Raw genomic sequence first — 21,022 nt, 5'->3', positions numbered from 1 at the left:
TGCTCCTCGATACTCGTATGGTACAGCTCCGCCAGCGCGAGGGACATATGCAGGCTCCAAAAGGTGGTCAGAACCGCAGAGAAGATCATCGGGGCCGACCTTCCCTCAGTCCAGGACCTGTACTTGTCCAGAGCTAAAAAGCGGGCAATGAAGATAGTAAAAGACCAGCTACACCCCGGCCACAGCATGTTTAACTTGCTTCCTTCAGGCAGGCGTTACAGGGCTGTCCCCGCCAGATCCACCAGAAGCCTCAAAAGTTTCTTTCCCCAAGCTGTCCGCCTGCTGAACTCCTGAACATTGACTGACTAGACGTACATGTAACTCACTTGTGTCCCTACGGTATACCTATCTGTGTAACTTTACTTGCCCCCCCCCACACACACACACACACACACACACACACACACCTGCTTACCTGTTACCTACTTGGCTGTTGTATAGCAAACCGAAGACAAATTCCTAGTATACGTAAGTATACCTGGCCAATAAAGCTGATTCTGATTCTGATTCTGATTCTAACTCCTTGAGCAAATACACTACATCTGCTTTACTGCCTTTCTATCATTCTACTCCCTGCTTGATCCATTTCAGTCTGGTTTTCATGCCCTCCACTCCACAGAAAGTACCCTCACTAAAGTCAGCAATTACCTGCTTACTGCCATATCCAAAGGTCATTACTCTTTGTTCATTCTTCTCAGTCTCTCTTCTACTTTTTACACTGTGGACCACCCTCTTCTCCTGAATTTCCTTTACTTCCTCAATCTGCATGATACTGCACTTTACTGGTTTATCCTACCTCTATGACCATTCTTTCTCCATCTTCTATCATGACTCCATTCCCCACCTTTCTCTAACTGTAAGTTTCCTCTGAAGTTCTGATTTTGGACCTCTTCAATTCTTACTCTATGAATCCTCTGTAAGTGAGATCATCCACTGTTTTGGCTTCCACAATCATCTGTATGCCAATGACACCCACATCTTACTCTCCTCTGTATTCCCTTGACTCCGCACTTGTATCTCCAACTGCCTCTCTGCTATTTCTTCCTGTATGGTCCTCCACTTTCTTAAACTCAACATGTCTAAGACTGAGCTGATCATCTTCCCACTCTCACCTCCCACAATTCCAATATGTATTAACAGCATCACCATCTCCTACAGCCCACATGTGCACTGTGTTGGATTTTTCCTTGTTTCCTCCCTGTCCTTCAAGCCACACATCCACAGTCCTGCCATTTCCATCTCAGAAATATTCCTTTCAAAATCCGATTCAAACTTCTCTCACTAGTTTTCAAAGTCCTCTCCCATTTTTCTCATATTTACATCTCTGACCTTATTTAACTTAACACTCCCTCACACCCACTTCACTCCACAAAAAATTAGAGATGAGCGGGTTCGGTTTCTCTGAATCCGAACCCGCCAGAACTTCATGTTTTTTTTCACGGGTCCGAGCGACTCGGATCTTCCCGCCTTGCTCGGTTAACCCGAGCGCGCCCGAACGTCATCATGACGCTGTCGGATTCTCGCGAGGCTCGGATTCTATCGCGAGACTCGGATTCTATATAAGGAGCCGCGCGTCGCCGCCATTTTCACACGTGCATTGAGATTGATAGGGAGAGGACGTGGCTGGCGTCCTCTCCGTTTAGAATTAGAATAGATTAGAGAGACACTTGATTTACTAATTTTGGGGAGCATTAGGAGTACTCAGTAGTGTACAGTGCAGAGTTTTGCTGATAGTGACCAGTGACCACCACTTTTATTTATAATCCGTTCTCTGCCTGAAAAAAGCGATACACAGCACACAGTGACTCAGTCACATACCATATCTGTGTGCACTGCTCAGGCTCAGGCCAGTGTGCTGCATCATCTATTATCTATCTATATATAATATTATATATATCTGTCTGACTGCTCAGCTCACACAGCTTATAATTGTGGGGGAGACTGGGGAGCACTACTGCAGTGCCAGTTATAGGTTATAGCAGGAGCCAGGAGTACATAATATATTATATAGTGAGTGACCACCAGACACACAGTGCAGTTTATTTAATATATCCGTTCTCTGCCTGAAAAAAGCGATACACACAGTGACTCAGTCAGTCACATACCATATCTGTGTGCACTGCTCAGGCTCAGGCCAGTGTGCTGCATCATCTATATATATTATATATCTGTCTGACTGCTCAGCTCACACAGCTTATAATTGTGGGGGAGACTGGGGAGCACTACTGCAGTGCCAGTTATAGGTTATAGCAGGAGCCAGGAGTACATAATATTATATTAAAATTAAACAGTGCACACTTTTGCTGCAGGAGTGCCACTGCCAGTGTGACTAGTGACCAGTGACCTGACCACCAGTATATAATATTAGTAGTATACTATCTCTTTATCAACCAGTCTATATTAGCAGCAGACACAGTACAGTGCGGTAGTTCACGGCTGTGGCTACCTCTGTGTCGGCACTCGGCAGCCCGTCCATAATTGTATATACCACCTAACCGTGGTTTTTTTTTCTTTCTTTATACATACATACTAGTTACGAGTATACTATCTCTTTATCAACCAGTCTATATATTAGCAGCAGACACAGTACAGTGCGGTAGTTCACGGCTGTGGCTACCTCTGTGTCGGCACTCGGCAGCCCGTCCATAATTGTATATACCACCTAACCGTGGTTTTTTTTTCTTTCTTTATACATACATACTAGTTACGAGTATACTATCTCTTTATCAACCAGTCTATATATTAGCAGCAGACACAGTACAGTGCGGTAGTTCACGGCTGTGGCTACCTCTGTGTCGGCACTCGGCAGCCCGTCCATAATTGTATATACCACCTAACCGTGGTTTTTTTTTCTTTCTTTATACATACATACTAGTTACGAGTATACTATCTCTTTATCAACCAGTCTATATTAGCAGCAGACACAGTACAGTGCGGTAGTTCACGGCTGTGGCTACCTCTGTGTCGGCACTCGGCAGCCCGTCCATAATTGTATATACCACCTAACCGTGGTTTTTTTTTCTTTCTTTATACATACATACTAGTTACGAGTATACTATCTCTTTATCAACCAGTCTATATATTAGCAGCAGACACAGTACAGTGCGGTAGTTCACGGCTGTGGCTACCTCTGTGTCGGCACTCGGCAGCCCGTCCATAATTGTATATACCACCTAACCGTGTTTTTTTTTTCTTTCTTTATACATACATACTAGTTACGAGTATACTATCTCTTTATCAACCAGTCTATATATTAGCAGCAGACACAGTACAGTGCGGTAGTTCACGGCTGTGGCTACCTCTGTGTCGGCACTCGGCAGCCCGTCCATAATTGTATATACCACCTAACCGTGGTTTTTTTTTCTTTCTTTATACATACATACTAGTTACGAGTATACTATCTCTTTATCAACCAGTCTATATATTAGCAGCAGACACAGTACAGTGCGGTAGTTCACGGCTGTGGCTACCTCTGTGTCGGCACTCGGCAGCCCGTCCATAATTGTATATACCACCTAACCGTGGTTTTTTTTTTTTTCTTTATACATACATACTAGTTACGAGTATACTATCTCTTTATCAACCAGTCTATATATTAGCAGCAGACACAGTACAGTGCGGTAGTTCACGGCTGTGGCTACCTCTGTGTCGGCACTCGGCAGCCCGTCCATAATTGTATATACCACCTAACCGTGGTTTTTTTTTCTTTCTTTATACATACATACTAGTTACGAGTATACTATCTCTTTATCAACCAGTCTATATATTAGCAGCAGACACAGTACAGTGCGGTAGTTCACGGCTGTGGCTACCTCTGTGTCGGCACTCGGCAGCCCGTCCATAATTGTATATACCACCTAACCGTGGTTTTTTTTTCTTTCTTTATACATACATACTAGTTACGAGTATACTATCTCTTTATCAACCAGTCTATATATTAGCAGCAGACACAGTACAGTGCGGTAGTTCACGGCTGTGGCTACCTCTGTGTCGGCACTCGGCAGCCCGTCCATAATTGTATATACCACCTAACCGTGGTTTTTTTTTCTTTCTTTATACATACATACTAGTTACGAGTATACTATCTCTTTATCAACCAGTCTATATTAGCAGCAGACACAGTACAGTGCGGTAGTTCACGGCTGTGGCTACCTCTGTGTCGGCACTCGGCAGCCCGTCCATAATTGTATATACCACCTAACCGTGTTTTTTTTTTCTTTCTTTATACATACATACTAGTTACGAGTATACTATCTCTTTATCAACCAGTCTATATATTAGCAGCAGACACAGTACAGTGCGGTAGTTCACGGCTGTGGCTACCTCTGTGTCGGCACTCGGCAGCCCGTCCATAATTGTATATACCACCTAACCGTGGTTTTTTTTTCTTTCTTTATACATACATACTAGTTACGAGTATACTATCTCTTTATCAACCAGTCTATATATTAGCAGCAGACACAGTACAGTGCGGTAGTTCACGGCTGTGGCTACCTCTGTGTCCGCACTCGGCAGCCCGTCCATAATTGTATATACCACCTAACCGTGGTTTTTTTTTCTTTCTTTATACATACATACTAGTTACGAGTATACTATCTCTTTATCAACCAGTCTATATATTAGCAGCAGACACAGTACAGTGCGGTAGTTCACGGCTGTGGCTACCTCTGTGTCGGCACTCGGCAGCCCGTCCATAATTGTATATACCACCTAACCGTGGTTTTTTTTTCTTTCTTTATACATACATACTAGTTACGAGTATACTATCTCTTTATCAACCAGTCTATATATTAGCAGCAGACACAGTACAGTGCGGTAGTTCACGGCTGTGGCTACCTCTGTGTCGGCACTCGGCAGCCCGTCCATAATTGTATACTAGTATCCAATCCATCCATCTCCATTGTTTACCTGAGGTGCCTTTTAGTTGTGCCTATTAAAATATGGAGAACAAAAATGTTGAGGTTCCAAAATTAGGGAAAGATCAAGATCCACTTCCACCTCGTGCTGAAGCTGCTGCCACTAGTCATGGCCGAGACGATGAAATGCCAGCAACGTCGTCTGCCAAGGCCGATGCCCAATGGCATAGTACAGAGCATGTCAAAACCAAAACACCAAATATCAGTAAAAAAAGGACTCCAAAACCTAAAATAAAATTGTCGGAGGAGAAGCGTAAACTTGCCAATATGCCATTTACCACACGGAGTGGCAAGGAACGGCTGAGGCCCTGGCCTATGTTCATGGCTAGTGGTTCAGCTTCACATGAGGATGGAAGCACTCAGCCTCTCGCTAGAAAACTGAAAAGACTCAAGCTGGCAAAAGCACCGCAAAGAACTGTGCGTTCTTTGAAATCCCAAATCCACAAGGAGAGTCCAATTGTGTCGGTTGCGATGCCTGACCTTCCCAACACTGGACGTGAAGAGCATGCGCCTTCCACCATTTGCACGCCCCCTGCAAGTGCTGGAAGGAGCACCCGCAGTCCAGTTCCTGATAGTCAGATTGAAGATGTCAGTGTTGAAGTACACCAGGATGAGGAGGATATGGGTGTTGCTGGCGCTGGGGAGGAAATTGACCAGGAGGATTCTGATGGTGAGGTGGTTTGTTTAAGTCAGGCACCCGGGGAGACACCTGTTGTCCGTGGGAGGAATATGGCCGTTGACATGCCAGGTGAAAATACCAAAAAAATCAGCTCTTCGGTGTGGAGGTATTTCACCAGAAATGCGGACAACAGGTGTCAAGCCGTGTGTTCCCTTTGTCAAGCTGTAATAAGTAGGGGTAAGGACGTTAACCACCTCGGAACATCCTCCCTTATACGTCACCTGCAGCGCATTCATAATAAGTCAGTGACAAGTTCAAAAACTTTGGGTGACAGCGGAAGCAGTCCACTGACCAGTAAATCCCTTCCTCTTGTAACCAAGCTCACGCAAACCACCCCACCAACTCCCTCAGTGTCAATTTCCTCCTTCCCCAGGAATGCCAATAGTCCTGCAGGCCATGTCACTGGCAAGTCTGACGAGTCCTCTCCTGCCTGGGATTCCTCCGATGCATCCTTGCGTGTAACGCCTACTGCTGCTGGCGCTGCTGTTGTTGCCGCTGGGAGTCGATGGTCATCCCAGAGGGGAAGTCGTAAGCCCACTTGTACTACTTCCAGTAAGCAATTGACTGTTCAACAGTCCTTTGCGAGGAAGATGAAATATCACAGCAGTCATCCTACTGCAAAGCGGATAACTGAGTCCTTGACAACTATGTTGGTGTTAGACGTGCGTCCGGTATCCGCCGTTAGTTCACAGGGAACTAGACAATTTATTGAGGCAGTGTGCCCCCGTTACCAAATACCATCTAGGTTCCACTTCTCTAGGCAGGCGATACCGAGAATGTACACGGACGTCAGAAAAAGACTCACCAGTCTCCTAAAAAATGCAGTTGTACCCAATGTCCACTTAACCACGGACATGTGGACAAGTGGAGCAGGGCAGGGTCAGGACTATATGACTGTGACAGCCCACTGGGTAGATGTATGGACTCCCGCCGCAAGAACAGCAGCGGCGGCACCAGTAGCAGCATCTCGCAAACGCCAATTCTTTCCTAGGCAGGCTACGCTTTGTATCACCGCTTTCCAGAATACGCACACAGCTGAAAACCTCTTACGGCAACTGAGGAAGATCATCGCGGAATGGCTTACCCCAATTGGACTATCCTGTGGATTTGTGGCATCGGACAACGCCAGCAATATTGTGTGTGCATTAAATATGGGCAAATTCCAGCACGTCCCATGTTTTGCACATACCTTGAATTTGGTGGTGCAGAATTTTTTAAAAAACGACAGGGGCGTGCAAGAGATGCTGTCGGTGGCCAGAAAAATTGCGGGACACTTTCGGCGTACAGGCACCACGTACAGAAGACTGGAGCACCACCAAAAACTACTGAACCTGCCCTGCCATCATCTGAAGCAAGAAGTGGTAACGAGGTGGAATTCAACCCTCTATATGCTTCAGAGGTTGGAGGAGCAGCAAAAGGCCATTCAAGCCTATACAATTGAGCACGATATAGTAGGTGGAATGCACCTGTCTCAAGTGCAGTGGAGAATGATTTCAACGTTGTGCAAGGTTCTGATGCCCTTTGAACTTGCCACACGTGAAGTCAGTTCAGACACTGCCAGCCTGAGTCAGGTCATTCCCCTCATCAGGCTTTTGCAGAAGAAGCTGGAGGCATTGAAGAAGGAGCTAAAAGGGAGCGATTCCGCTAGGCATGTGGGACTTGTGGATGCAGCCCTTAATTCGCTTAACAAGGATTCACGGGTGGTCAATCTGTTGAAATCAGAGCACTACATTTTGGCCACCGTGCTCGATCCTAGATTTAAAGCCTACCTTGGATCTCTCTTTCCGGCAGACACAGGTCTGCTGGGGTTGAAAGACCTGCTGGTGACAAAATTGTCAAGTCAAGCGGAACGCGACCTGTCAACATCTCCTCCTTCACATTCTCCCGCAACTGGGGGTGCGAGGAAAAGGCTCTGAATTCCGAGCCCACCCGCTGGCGGTGATGCAGGGCAGTCTGGAGCGACTGCTGATGCTGACATCTGGTCCGGACTGAAGGACCTGACAACGATTACGGACATGTCGTCTACTGTCACTGCATATGATTCTCTCAACATTGATAGAATGGTGGAGGATTATATGAGTGACCGCATCCAAGTAGGCACGTCACACAGTCCGTACTTATACTGGCAGGAAAAAGAGGCAATTTGGAGGCCCTTGCACAAACTGGCTTTATTCTACCTAAGTTGCCCTCCCACAAGTGTGTACTCCGAAAGAGTGTTTAGTGCCGCCGCTCACCTTGTCAGCAATCGGCGTACGAGGTTACATCCAGAAAATGTGGAGAAGATGATGTTCATTAAAATGAATTATAATCAATTCCTCCGCGGAGACATTGACCAGCAGCAATTGCCTCCACAAAGTACACAGGGAGCTGAGATGGTGGATTCCAGTGGGGACGAATTGATAATCTGTGAGGAGGGGGATGTACACGGTGATATATCGGAGGGTGAAGATGAGGTGGACATCTTGCCTCTGTAGAGCCAGTTTGTGCAAGGAGAGATTAATTGCTTCTTTTTTGGGGGGGGTCCAAACCAACCCGTCATATCAGTCACAGTCGTGTGGCAGACCCTGTCACTGAAATGATGGGTTGGTTAAAGTGTGCATGTCCTGTTTTGTTTATACAACATAAGGGTGGGTGGGAGGGCCCAAGGACAATTCCATCTTGCACCTCTTTTTTCTTTTCTTTTTCTTTGCATCATGTGCTGATTGGGGAGGGTTTTTTTGGAAGGGACATCCTGCGTGACACTGCAGTGCCACTCCTAGATGGGCCCGGTGTTTGTGTCGGCCACTAGGGTCGCTAATCTTACTCACACAGTCAGCTACCTCATTGCGCCTCTTTTTTTCTTTGCGTCATGTGCTGTTTGGGGAGGGTTTTTTGGAAGGGACATCCTGCGTGACACTGCAGTGCCACTCCTAGATGGGCCCGGTGTTTGTGTCGGCCACTAGGGTCGCTAATCTTACTCACACAGCTACCTCATTGCGCCTCTTTTTTTCTTTGCGTCATGTGCTGTTTGGGGAGGGTTTTTTGGAAGGGACATCCTGCGTGACACTGCAGTGCCACTCCTAGATGGGCCCGGTGTTTGTGTCGGCCACTAGGGTCGCTAATCTTACTCACACAGCTACCTCATTGCGCCTCTTTTTTTCTTTGCGTCATGTGCTGTTTGGGGAGGGTTTTTTGGAAGGGACATCCTGCGTGACACTGCAGTGCCACTCCTAGATGGGCCCGGTGTTTGTGTCGGCCACTAGGGTCGCTAATCTTACTCACACAGCTACCTCATTGCGCCTCTTTTTTTCTTTGCGTCATGTGCTGTTTGGGGAGGGTTTTTTGGAAGGGACATCCTGCGTGACACTGCAGTGCCACTCCTAGATGGGCCCGGTGTTTGTGTCGGCCACTAGGGTCGCTTATCTTACTCACACAGCGACCTCGGTGCAAATTTTAGGACTAAAAATAATATTGTGAGGTGTGAGGTATTCAGAATAGACTGAAAATGAGTGTAAATTATGGTTTTTGAGGTTAATAATACTTTGGGATCAAAATGACCCCCAAATTCTATGATTTAAGCTGTTTTTTAGTGTTTTTTGAAAAAAACACCCGAATCCAAAACACACCCGAATCCGACAAAAAAAATTCGGTGAGGTTTTGCCAAAACGCGTTCGAACCCAAAACACGGCCGCGGAACCGAACCCAAAACCAAAACACAAAACCCGAAAAATTTCAGGCGCTCATCTCTACAAAAAATGCTGCCTCTCCTTCCAACGTATTTCTTCCAAACCATTCACTGTACTAAGATTTTGCATGTGCTGCTCCCTACCTTGTTATTCTCTACATCCCAATAAGACTGTCCACCTCTTTACAAAACATCAAATGGACTCTTCACTACCTCTGTCAGTTGGAGTACCGCAAGGCTCAGTTTAGGTCCTCTGCTTTTCTCAACCTATACCACATCTCTTGGCAACCTAATCAACTCTTTCAGATTTAGGTATTATCTGCATGCAGATGATACTCAAATCTACATATCCTCCCCACATGCATCACCATCTGTATTGGTCCACATCACTGAATGTCTTTCTTCCATTTCATCTTGGACAGCATCTCATTACCTCATATTATATATTTTCAAAACAGAATTAATTATATGTCCACTGGCCAATAATACTGTATTTAACAGCCTGATATCTCTATCACTATTGATAACTCAACAATCAACCTTACCCCTTCGCTGCCTAGGTGTCATTCTTGACTCTGAACTGTCCTTTGTTCCTTACATTCAATCTGTCTCAAAATCTAGTTACATACTTCAAAAAAACGGTTGTAGTAGGAAATGTTGGCGGCCGGGCTCCCGGCGGCCAGCATACCAGGGCCGGAATCCCGACCACCGGCATGCCGACAGTGTGGTGAGTGCAAATGAGCCCCTTGTGGGCTCACTGCGCTTGCCATGCTGCAGGCACGGTGGCGTGCTATGCATGCCACACTATCTATTCTCCCTCCAGGGGGTCATGGACCCCCAAGATGGAGAATAGGTGTCGGTATGCCAGCTGTCAGGATTCCGGCGCCGGTATACTGTGCGCCGGGATTCCGACAGCCGGCAAACTGAAGACCACCCCTAAAAAACATATCCAAAATATGACCATATCTTACACAAGACACTGCAGAAACTTTAATCCATGCACTCATTAGCCGGGATGTAATGTGAGCCGATATTGCCGGCCGGGGGGGCACTCACTCCCACTCAAATTGACAAGATTTTTTCTGGGCTGGACCCACTCTGTGGAATGCCCTCAAACACACAATAAGACTCTTCTCCAAACCCTCAAGCATTCAAATTCCCTATCTAAGTACATCCCCTCAGTACAGTCCACACATAGCCTCACATATTTTGTCTTTCTTCACCAACATTGGCCAACATTGCTGGGTGACAAAACAGTATCTGTAATACACCAATCTTAAGCCATTTTAGGAAGAATCATCTTTTTTGCAAGTTAGAAAAGTGCACCTTTGAGGTACAGTAGGTAGCACCAATCCTTGTATATCAATGCCTACTTCTCTGTAGAGTGTATGCTTGTGAGCAGGGCCCTCCTACCTCTATGTCTGTCTGTTATTACCCATTTGTGTTCTATTACTGTTGTTCCAACTAAAAAGCACAACTGAATATGCTGCCCTTTATAAAAAAAACTTATGAAATAATAATAATAATAATAATAGTAAAATCTGGGCTCATTGTCTTTACCATTTAACCCAGCACCCCCAGGATGACTGCAATCTCTTTCTTTGTCCCCAAGACCCCTGCCTTGATAACATAATAACATAATTGTTTTTCCTTAGATTCACTCCACACATCCGCTCTTTCTCTCAGTCCTCTAACCAAAACCTAGAGAACCTTCTCATCCTCACTTGCCTCAATAAGCACAGTGGAAAGATTAATCTTACTCTTGCATCATTCATCTTTTTACACCTGTGTAACAAAACCAGTTGAATATTTATTTTTATACCCCATATCAGGTTGCTGCTCACCCCATACTGTGCATGAATCAGCCATAATATTGTTAATATATGAGATTGTGTAATGTTATCTATTACACTGTATGTTGGCTATTTATGTTAGCATTACAGCTTCCAATTGTTTTTCTTATACCAAAGTGTGGCCGGAGAGCCCCAGCCACGAGGGAAATGGCCGCCGCGGCACTGAAGGGGTTAACCCCTAGTGCCCGGCGCCATTTTAAGAGACAATGGGCGCTTGGCGCCAGGTTTAAATAGTGTGGGCGCTAGGCGCCGTGTGTATAAAGTGTAAAAAAGTACCTTTAAAATGTGCCGTGGTCCCGGACCTCTCCGGAGACAACGGCAGTGAGGACAGCCCCCGGCGCGCTCAGCAGTGTGTGCCACTGAGTAGTGCCACACTGGGGGGACAGGGAGAGCCAGCTCCCTGGACCCCAGTGGCAGGCAGGCAGGCTGGAGGGTGGGGGAAGCCAGCCCCATACCTCCAGCACTGAGAGAGCCCTAGCAGCCAGGCTGCAGGGCTAGGGGAGCCAGCACTGGGCACAGGGTTTAACAAACCAGATATTGTGTAAAAAATGTAAAACATGTACAGTGTGATCCAAATGTAATGTATTTAAAGGTAAATTGCACTTACTTGGTTGTGTGTCCCAGGAGGGGGGAATCCATGGCTGTGTAGGCTGATGGATTCTCCCAGACCTTTTCCCCAAAAACGGAATGCTTTCCCATCCAGCCTCACACTTCCAAGGGGCACAGGGAGAGAGAGAAGCAGCTCAGCTATGAAACAAGCTGAGTGGTTTCTTGGAGCTCCATGGAGATCACCCGTAGTGGCCAAGAGACCTGGACTGGGGAGCCAGGCTGCCCAGCTCTGGAGCCCAAATCCAGGCTGCAGGCAGTGAGCTGGGTCCCGGGCAGGTTTCTGGAAGTCAGATTTAGGAGGGAAAACTTCCCCCAGCCAGACTGAACGGCACCGGGGCGTATCCTGATCCTCCAAGATGGGAGAGTCAAAGGAGACCGACCACTCCCCACTGTCCATAGGGGACAATGTAAGCTGTGCATGAGACCAAGGCATGCACAGCTCATGGGTAAACATTGATTGGTTGTGCACCACAGGGCGGGCTTACCCCCTGTGGTAAGGGGTCTTGGAGAGGGATAAAAGGAGGGCAGTTGGCCCATAGGATTGTGTATTGTAACATCTTATTCTGCTGAAAACATCTGATTGTATGCTGTTGCCCCTAGCAATAGGGAGGAGCCTTTTTAAAGGTTATTTATCATTGAGCAAATAAACATCATTGCCTCAAGAAGACTGCTTCATCTTGTGACCAACAGGGTTAGGCCAAACCTAGCCCCGTCCTCCGGCTGTCCAGGGAAGCACCTAACGTCTCCAAGCTCCGCCTTCTGCCAGCTACCGGTAGAGGCCTAGCAAGTGGCTAGTGGGGATTCGTCAGCACCACACAGCTGTGGTAAAGCAGTGCGTCGGCACATACAGAGCAGAACCATGGTTCCAAACGCCACGGCAGGTTAGGAGTTTGGTGGTGGCAGCGAGAACCCGCCCACAGCGCAGTGGGTGGAGTCAGTAACAGGCGGTTACTGGCGGTAAGCGGGAATCCCCTATGTGGTCAGGCCTCGTGCGGCTTGACCTTCCATTCTGTGCGCAGCCAACGGGACGCGAAAACGGCGAGTGCTTTCGTACGGGACCGTTCTGTCACAGAAATTGCACCGACCGCTGCCGGGAGCGGAGCTCCCGGACTCCGGCGGTCAGCGGCTCCCTCTCCCCCGGCGTGCACACACTGCTGAGCGCGCCGGGGCTGTCCTCACTGCCGTGGTCTCCGGAGAGGTCCGGGACCACGGCACATTTTAAAGGTACATTTTTACACTTTATACACACGGCACCTAGCGCTCACACTATTTAAACCTGGCGCCAAGCACCCATTGTCTCTTAAAATGGCGCTGGGCACTAGGGGTTAACCCCTTCAGTGCCGCGGCAGCCATTTCCCTCGTGGCTGGGGCTCTCCGGCCACACAAAGGAACAAGTCTGTACATCAATAATTAGATAGCCAGGTCAATTATCCCAGACTACTGATCAACAAAAGTGATCTTTGTTTACTTAAACTACAGGGGACACTCAAAGGTTGAGTGATGACAGGTCCCAGTGTCCCTTTTGTTTACTCCCTATTGTCCAACAGTGAGCTATGGAGACAGCCATGAGTCGGTCACCTGAGAGAGGTACTGTAGTGGGGGCTGGATATTGCAAACATCCTACCAAACTCTAAACCTTTGGTAACTCCCCTGGGCAAAATAATCCCTTGGGGCAGATTAAGAGTGTGATAAAGGTGGACTATTGTGAGGGCTGGGGAGTTGAGTGACAGTCCCTAGACAAAGAGGTGATGGTCTGCCAGGGATCGGCTGTGGAACTCTTTTTAGTTGATTATCTGGGACCCTGTATTGCTGGAGAAGATCACTGACCTAGGCTAAGAGATGATGGTCTGCCAGGGATTCATTGTGGGGCTGCCATTTTAGATTGTATTACTGAAGAGTGATAAGCTCTTTATTACCCATTCTGTTCAATAAACTACAATTGCTCTTCACCTACTGTCATGCCTGAGTGATCTAAAACCCTGTATTGTCACAACCTTCTCTCAAAATTACGTCACTGATTCTCCAATTTCTCCAAATCTCAATTCAAGTTGCCCGAGAACACTTACAAAGCCCTTATCAATGTGTCCTGTTCCTACATCGATAATCTTGTTTTTAGCTATGCTCAGTCTCTCCATGACCTGTGACCTATGCTTCATCTCCACTCATTTAGTCTTCTGTCATTCCTCCTCACCTGTGGAACTCCCTTCCTTGTCCAAACTACAACCTCAAGCAATCTATCTAAATATATCTGTTTACTTTTGGCTTCTCTACCCACTCCCAGACCATTCCTGAGCAGAGCCTCTGCTTTGCAAATCTACCATGTACCAATTGCTCCTACTGACTCCTGTACCTCCTTCTAGACTGTGAGCTCTTACGAGCCTGTCCCTATACATGCCATATCACATATCTACACTTTCTTTGTTTCTTGCATATATCAAGTATGTTTTGTGCCATATTTTTTAATGTGAATATCATGCTGTTATGTTCACCTTCCAAGTTCAGCCGCCATCCCGCCAGGCCGCCAAAATTGGACTTCATTACATCCCGCCCATGGAATTTTAATTGTGTTTCTGCAAGTTCTAGTTGTTTACATGTGACCTGTATTTGTACCATGTCTTAATATCATTTTTAAATTATATTCTTGTGATTAGTATGTTAACTGTCTGGTAAATCATCATTTGTAGTACCTTACAAATACATGAGCAAAATGATGACAATTACAGAAATTTCCTCTGATATCCCGCTCTCGTAGGAGAAGTGTTTCTCTGATTCTGTTCATCTGATCTAAATAAAAAATATCAATAAACCCTTATGCAGTTTTTTGTACGTGGTGCGACTACTTCAGCTGGCAAAATGTTACATTCATGAAACTGAACTTCTCTATATTGGGGGTCATTCCGAGTTGTTCGCTCGTTATTTTTCTGTCGCAACGGAGCGATTAGTCGCTAATGCGCATGCGCAATGTCCGCAGTGCGACTGCGCCAAGTAAATTTGCTATGCAGTTAGGAATTTTACTCACGGCATTACGAGGTTTTTTCTTCGTTCTGGCGATCGTAATGTGATTGACAGGAAGTGGGTGTTTCTGGGCGGAAACTGGCCGTTTTATGGGTGTGTGTGAAAAAACGCTACCATTTCTGGGAAAAATGCGGGAGTGGCTGGAGAAACGGAGGAGTGTCTGGGCGAACGCTGGGTGTGTTTGTGACGTCAAACCAGGAACGACAAGCACTGAACTGATCGCAGATGCCGAGTAAGTTTGGAGCTACTCAGAAACTGCTAAGAAGTGTCTATTCGCAATATTGCTAATCTTTCGTTCGCAATTTTGATAAGCTAAGATTCACTCCCAGTAGGCGGCGGCTTAGCGTGTGCAAAGCTGCTAAAAGCGACTTGCGAGCGAACAACTCGGAATGACCACCATAGATTGCTCATTAATAATAAATGCCAACAGATGTATGAATTTCATTAGCATTCAACATAGTCCAAAAAAAAACCCAAACAAATTCTAAATGGATATAGATGCAAACCTTATATCTCATATGTGCATGAGTGCTACACAGATTAAATAAAATATTGTACTATGGGTACTTAATATACAATTATTATGGTACCTAAACAAAATGTAGAAGAGTCTGTTTTGTAAGTGAAATCCTAGCATCTATACTAAAAATTATATTTATAACAATGCACTGTGGTCTACAACTGACGTCACATAAAACTCTTGAATATTCAATAAGAATCATATACTGACTGAGTGTATCTCCAGCTCATCCTAAAATTCTAATGATAGTAATGGTCCTTTTTATGTACAGGTGTTTTCAGAGGTACCAGCAAATATGAATTAGCCCCCAAATTGTATGTACAGGGGACCACAATGGATGTGAGATACAGTATCTACAGTAATCCCCCATTTCTAATCACAAAACCATCCCCCACAGATACCTATGTGGGCTGCTTGTTTGCTAAATTTACCAAGCTTGACCCCTGTGGCTAATGCCATCTGCAGATGGCATTAGCTATTGGAGCCTATGTGCTACTTTCTATAGTAATTACCAAAAAGGGAGCCATATGATCCTTCCTTGGCACTCTATACTCGGGCATGGTTGACCAGCAGACAGCACATCGGCACAATGACACTGGGTCCCGAAGGAGAAGTGGGATTATCTGATTATTTGTCACTTCTAATACCCCTTTCAAATTTCCCGGGTTATTGCACCTGAACGCGCATCATCCTGGGAAATTGCTCAGTGTGAAAGGGTACAGGAACATTATCCCAGGATGAGCGTCCTGGGATTTCATCCCAGGTCTTGATCAGGGTTGAATCCGGGATCGTCCCGGGATGCAGTGTAGTGTGAATGGGCCCTACCGGGTATTCAGTACCCGGGACTGTTAAAAGGCCTTTCATTGGAGCTTCTGCAGGCTCAGAAAAGATGATGTCATCACCAGAGCCCGGGGAAGCGTCCAGGAAGCGGAGGAGACAGTCATGGCGACCTGGACAGATCAGGAGGTGAAAGAGCTGCTCAGCATAAGGGGTGAGGAGGAAATTAAAAAACAGATCACAGGCACAGTGACGGATGCAGTCATTTATAAAAATATTGCAAAGCTGCTTGAAGCAAGAGGCATTATACGTACACAACAGCAATGAGCAGGCCCCACCCCTCCCTTTGCTTTCCTATTGTGATCTCATCTATGTGAGCCAGAAAAATGTTCACTTCTAATGACATACATATGCATTTGCAGGGATTTCCCGGGATCAGTGTGAATGGGGCTGTCCCGGGTCGATCCCAGGTCTAATGCTAGCCATACATCAGACCAACTTTTCTCCAACACTCCAAACTTCCAACCATCCAACTTGTCTGTTCAACTAAAACAGTGCCCCACACATCTCACCAACTTTTTACCAGTGCTCCACACATCTAACCAACTTTTCATCAGACCAACCAACCTTCCAACTTCTGTCCAACTTGTGATGTCACCGAAGTAGGCGGACAGTGCCTGCCTACAGTTCTTCAGTTTTGTTTTGTTTTTGTTTGCTCCCACACACTGCCAGATTATCTTTCCAACCAGCCAACTAGTTGGCTGGTTGGAAAGATATCGTCCTGATGTATGGCCAGCTTAAGTGCAGTCTGAAAGGGGTCAATCCCGGGATGCATCCCGTAACACATTCCCGGGTGTGACCCGGCTCTGTCAGTCTGAAAGGGGTATAACATACATCGCAGGGAAGGGCTCCATTCAGAGCAGTTGCTTGTTATCACACCAGTGACTCTGGCAACAAGTGCTAGAGGGGTCCTTCTCTGAATCACACCCTGAAATTAGTTCTTACATGACAAAAATATATACTGGTGACAGAGAAACATGATAGTGAGACAGGGAGCAGAAACGGGTCTCACTAACATTCACCAGCACTGAGACAGAAGAGCAAATGTGCCAAGCTCCTCAAGAAGGGTATAGCGAAATGAGGTAGCAGGACAGGCAGGAGAGGGTACAGTAGGGGTCATTCTGAGTTGATCGCTCGTTATTTTTTTCGCTACGGAACGATTAGTTGCAAACTGCCCATGCGCAATGTACGCAGTGCGCCTGCGCCAAGTAAATTAGCACAAAAGTTTGGTATTTTACTCACGGCGTAACAAAGTTTTTTCATCGTTGAAGTGATCGTAGTGTGATTGACAGGAAGTGGGTGTTTCTGGGCGGAAACTGGCTGTTTTCTGGGAGTGTGCGGAAAAATGCAGGCGTTTCAGGGAAAAATGCGTGAGTGTCTGGAGGAACGGGGGAGTGGCTGGGCGAACGCTGTGCGTGTGTGTGACATCAAACCAGGAACTAAACTGACTGAACTGATCGCTATTTGTGAGTAGGTCTGGAGCTACTCAGAAACTGCTAAGAAATTTCTATTCGCAATTCTGCTAATCTTTCGTTCGCAATTCTGCTAAGCTAAGATACACTCCCAGAGGGCGGCGGCTTAGCGTGTGCAATGCTGCTAAAAGCAGCTAGCGAGCGAACAACTCGGAATCACCCCCCGTGTTCAGGCCAGGGTCAGTGCAGATGGCTCGTAGACCAGTGGATATTTAGGATTCTGTTACCACCTATAAGTGATTTTTTTTATGAATGTATTATTATCATTAACTAGTCTGGCTTCACACATGTTACTCATTTGAACAAAATCAAATCAAATACACTGAAAGGGATATTTAAGTGCTGATAAATAGACCAATGGATACCACCTAAAAATAAATAAAAAATACATTGTAGTGTGACAACAGAAATAAAATGTGCATATTTGTGTCATATGATGCACTTGTCACAGGGTTTATGTGTTGAAGCTCTATACAGACAATAATGAATTCTGTGGTGGTATAGGTAGGAACCAGGGCCGTTCTTGGGCCAGGCAAGCTGTGCGATTGCATGGGGAGCAGCATCCACTATTTGCAGCTGTTTGTCTGTGGACTGGCCATCCGCATGCAGTACAGCTAAAAATTTCCATGCCAAAATGGCGCCTGCCTCATTGGAGACATGCTAGAAGTTCTGCTGGACCTCTAGTTACATGTACATGATGCAAAAGCTCACAGCACTACCCGGAAGTGCTGGGATCGCACTCACCCACCAGCAGCTGGGAGAAAGAATGAGGGGGGACAGTGTCACCAACCCCTGGCAATGAGCTGGGGGAATGGGTGGAAAGATGCTGACACCAACCCCTGACAATGATCTGGGAGAATTGGGGAAGACACGGGCACCAAGCCAACAATGAGCAGACAGTTTACAAGTAAGTAGGCTCATTGTGTGTGTCATAATGCATAAGCGGCATTACAGTGTGGGGCATATTATGGTGTCAGGGGCATAACTGTATGCCATAATTTGTAAGGGGCATTACTGTGTAGGGCTTAATATGGTGTCAGGGGCATAACTGGTATGTAATGTAGACTTTTCCTGCAAGAACACACCACTTTTGTTGAGACCACACACCCTTTTGCATGCGAACTTTAGGCACACACAATTGTATTTATTTTTAAATGTTTTGGGGGAAGGTAACTATTTTACTGTTCGCACTGGGAACTAAATTGTCTGAAAACTGCCCTGGTAGGAATTACAGTACATCTAACCTGAAATATCACTGTGACCTAATTTTGCCTCAATGCCAGATATAACAAGCAAAAAATGGAAACAATAAAGATTCACCATATATTTGGTCATAAAAGGAGTGTAAATGTAATAACAACATTCAGATATCAAGCAAAAACAAATCAAAACTATCCACTATGACTTCAAACACTGTTTATAGCACTGTAGTAAAAAGTCTCGGGAACAGGCTTTTCTGGTAATTTATCAGGAACAAATAAAAGTTCCTAGTCCAGGTCCCTCTAGGAATAAATGGGTGCTGTATGATTTGAACAGACGTGCCATGTGCCACTGAAGTCGGAAGCAGTGCTTTGCATGATGTTGTATTTGTCTGTTGCGCACAGTTCTTTCACAATCTCGTTCCAAAAAAGACAGCACATATAAATAGTTGCGCAAAAAACAGATAGAGCAGCTCGTATTACTGTTAACAAAGGTTTCTCAATTAACCTCCAAATACAATATACAAAAAGAAGATGTAACAGAGATACAACAGCGCTAATCCATAATTAAAACTCGCGCCGTCATAACCGGAACCGGAACTCCTTGCGTTCCGCTATGCATTCCACAATCCATGCGCATATGGGGGATGTTCGTATTGGACACCATGGGATCATTTTAATCACTAAATCAAAGGTTTATGTGATTCCTATTATCGGAATATATTAGTGAACACTTATTTGGCATGGTGGAACCAATATGAAATGTAATCTATTTCCCCTATTGTGAAGCGCGTATTGAAACGCAAGAACTTCCGGTTCCGGTCGAGATTGTCATGTCGTAAGATACTTCCGCATATATGCGAGGACGGTGGAACGCAAAAACTTCCGTTTCCGGCGATGACGATTATGCTGTATGATGTAAATGGACACTTCCGCATATGCGCATGGATTGTGGAACGCATAGCGGAACGCAAGGAGTTCCGGTTCCGGTTATGACGGCGCGAGTTTTAATTATGGATTGTAATTGATTCTGATTAGTTTTGGGTATAAAAAGAGGGTATTGTAGAGTTACCACACATGCTTCTGATGAAGGATCGAGGAGGATCCGAAACGCGTTAAGCACGGTGTGGTCTGTGAGTCCAGGACGGTTTTGCTGTGGTGATCCCCGGTGGTTGACACTTTTCACCCGGGTTGTGTCAAATCCCTTTTCCATCTTGGGAGCACCGGAGAGAATCCCCCTCCGGACCAGAAAGGACCCTATGTGGAGTGATGTATTATATGCTTTCATTCATTTTTTACATTGTGAGTGCGGTATTGTAAATAAAAACTATCCTTTTAATATAAAAGGTATTGCACTATGATCTTTTTTCTGTGTATCCACTTTATCCTACTTTGAAACGGTGGACGCAGATTTCTGTTTTATCAGGTTTTTATGAAAACCAAAGGAATATTCATAAATTGGCTATCCTGATCTGGGGAGACATCTGAGGATGGATTGATGATATGCTCTTAAAACACTTCATTATTGTGAGTGCAATGGTCTATTAACAAAGTAATATTCCCTATACTTGCGTTACTGCACGATCATCTGTCCTCTGTGCCTATAACACATTTTGCCTCAAATTGAGTTTTGATGCTGTGGGCACAGTTTTTTCTTATTTTATTAGAGTTCAGAATTTCGTATGGACTGCCTTCCCTCATTTGAGAACTGACCTACGTTGAAGAATAATATAAGGGTGATTATCCGTATTGCTCTTTATGGTTCAGATTTAGCGCTGTTGTATCTCTGTTACATCTTCTTTTTGTATATTGTATTTGGAGGTTAATTGAGAAACCTTTGTTAACAGTAATACGAGCTGCTCTATCTGTTTATTGCGCAACTATTTATATGTGCTGTCTTTTTTGATCTATTGTCTTTTCTCAAATTTCATATATTGTTGCTGCAACCATGTTTTCATATAGAGAAAATAGAAAAGAATTGGCTAAAAGAACCTTCTCACATGTTAGAGATAACACAGATATTGTTCTATGTGATGAAGATCTTGGTTCAGTTTTTAAAAAACTAGAAACCATTATGGTGAAAGAAAATAAAATCTGGTGGGAGGTCTTAGCCTTAGAACACTATCAGGCGGAGGGTATTATCCCTAAAGGGTTAAAATTAATAAAACCACCCTCTTTTACCTCTTCAGGGGAAGAATTCAAAGTTGAGTGGAATTCAATTTTGGATAAATGCTCCCTTGCTCTCATTGATTTAATAA

Source organism: Pseudophryne corroboree, chromosome 4 (genome assembly GCF_028390025.1).
Source record: "Pseudophryne corroboree isolate aPseCor3 chromosome 4, aPseCor3.hap2, whole genome shotgun sequence".
Classification (NCBI taxonomy): Eukaryota; Metazoa; Chordata; class Amphibia; order Anura; family Myobatrachidae; genus Pseudophryne; species Pseudophryne corroboree.
The sequence above is the reverse complement of the archived record's forward strand: the minus strand, read 5'-3'. Positions refer to the sequence as shown.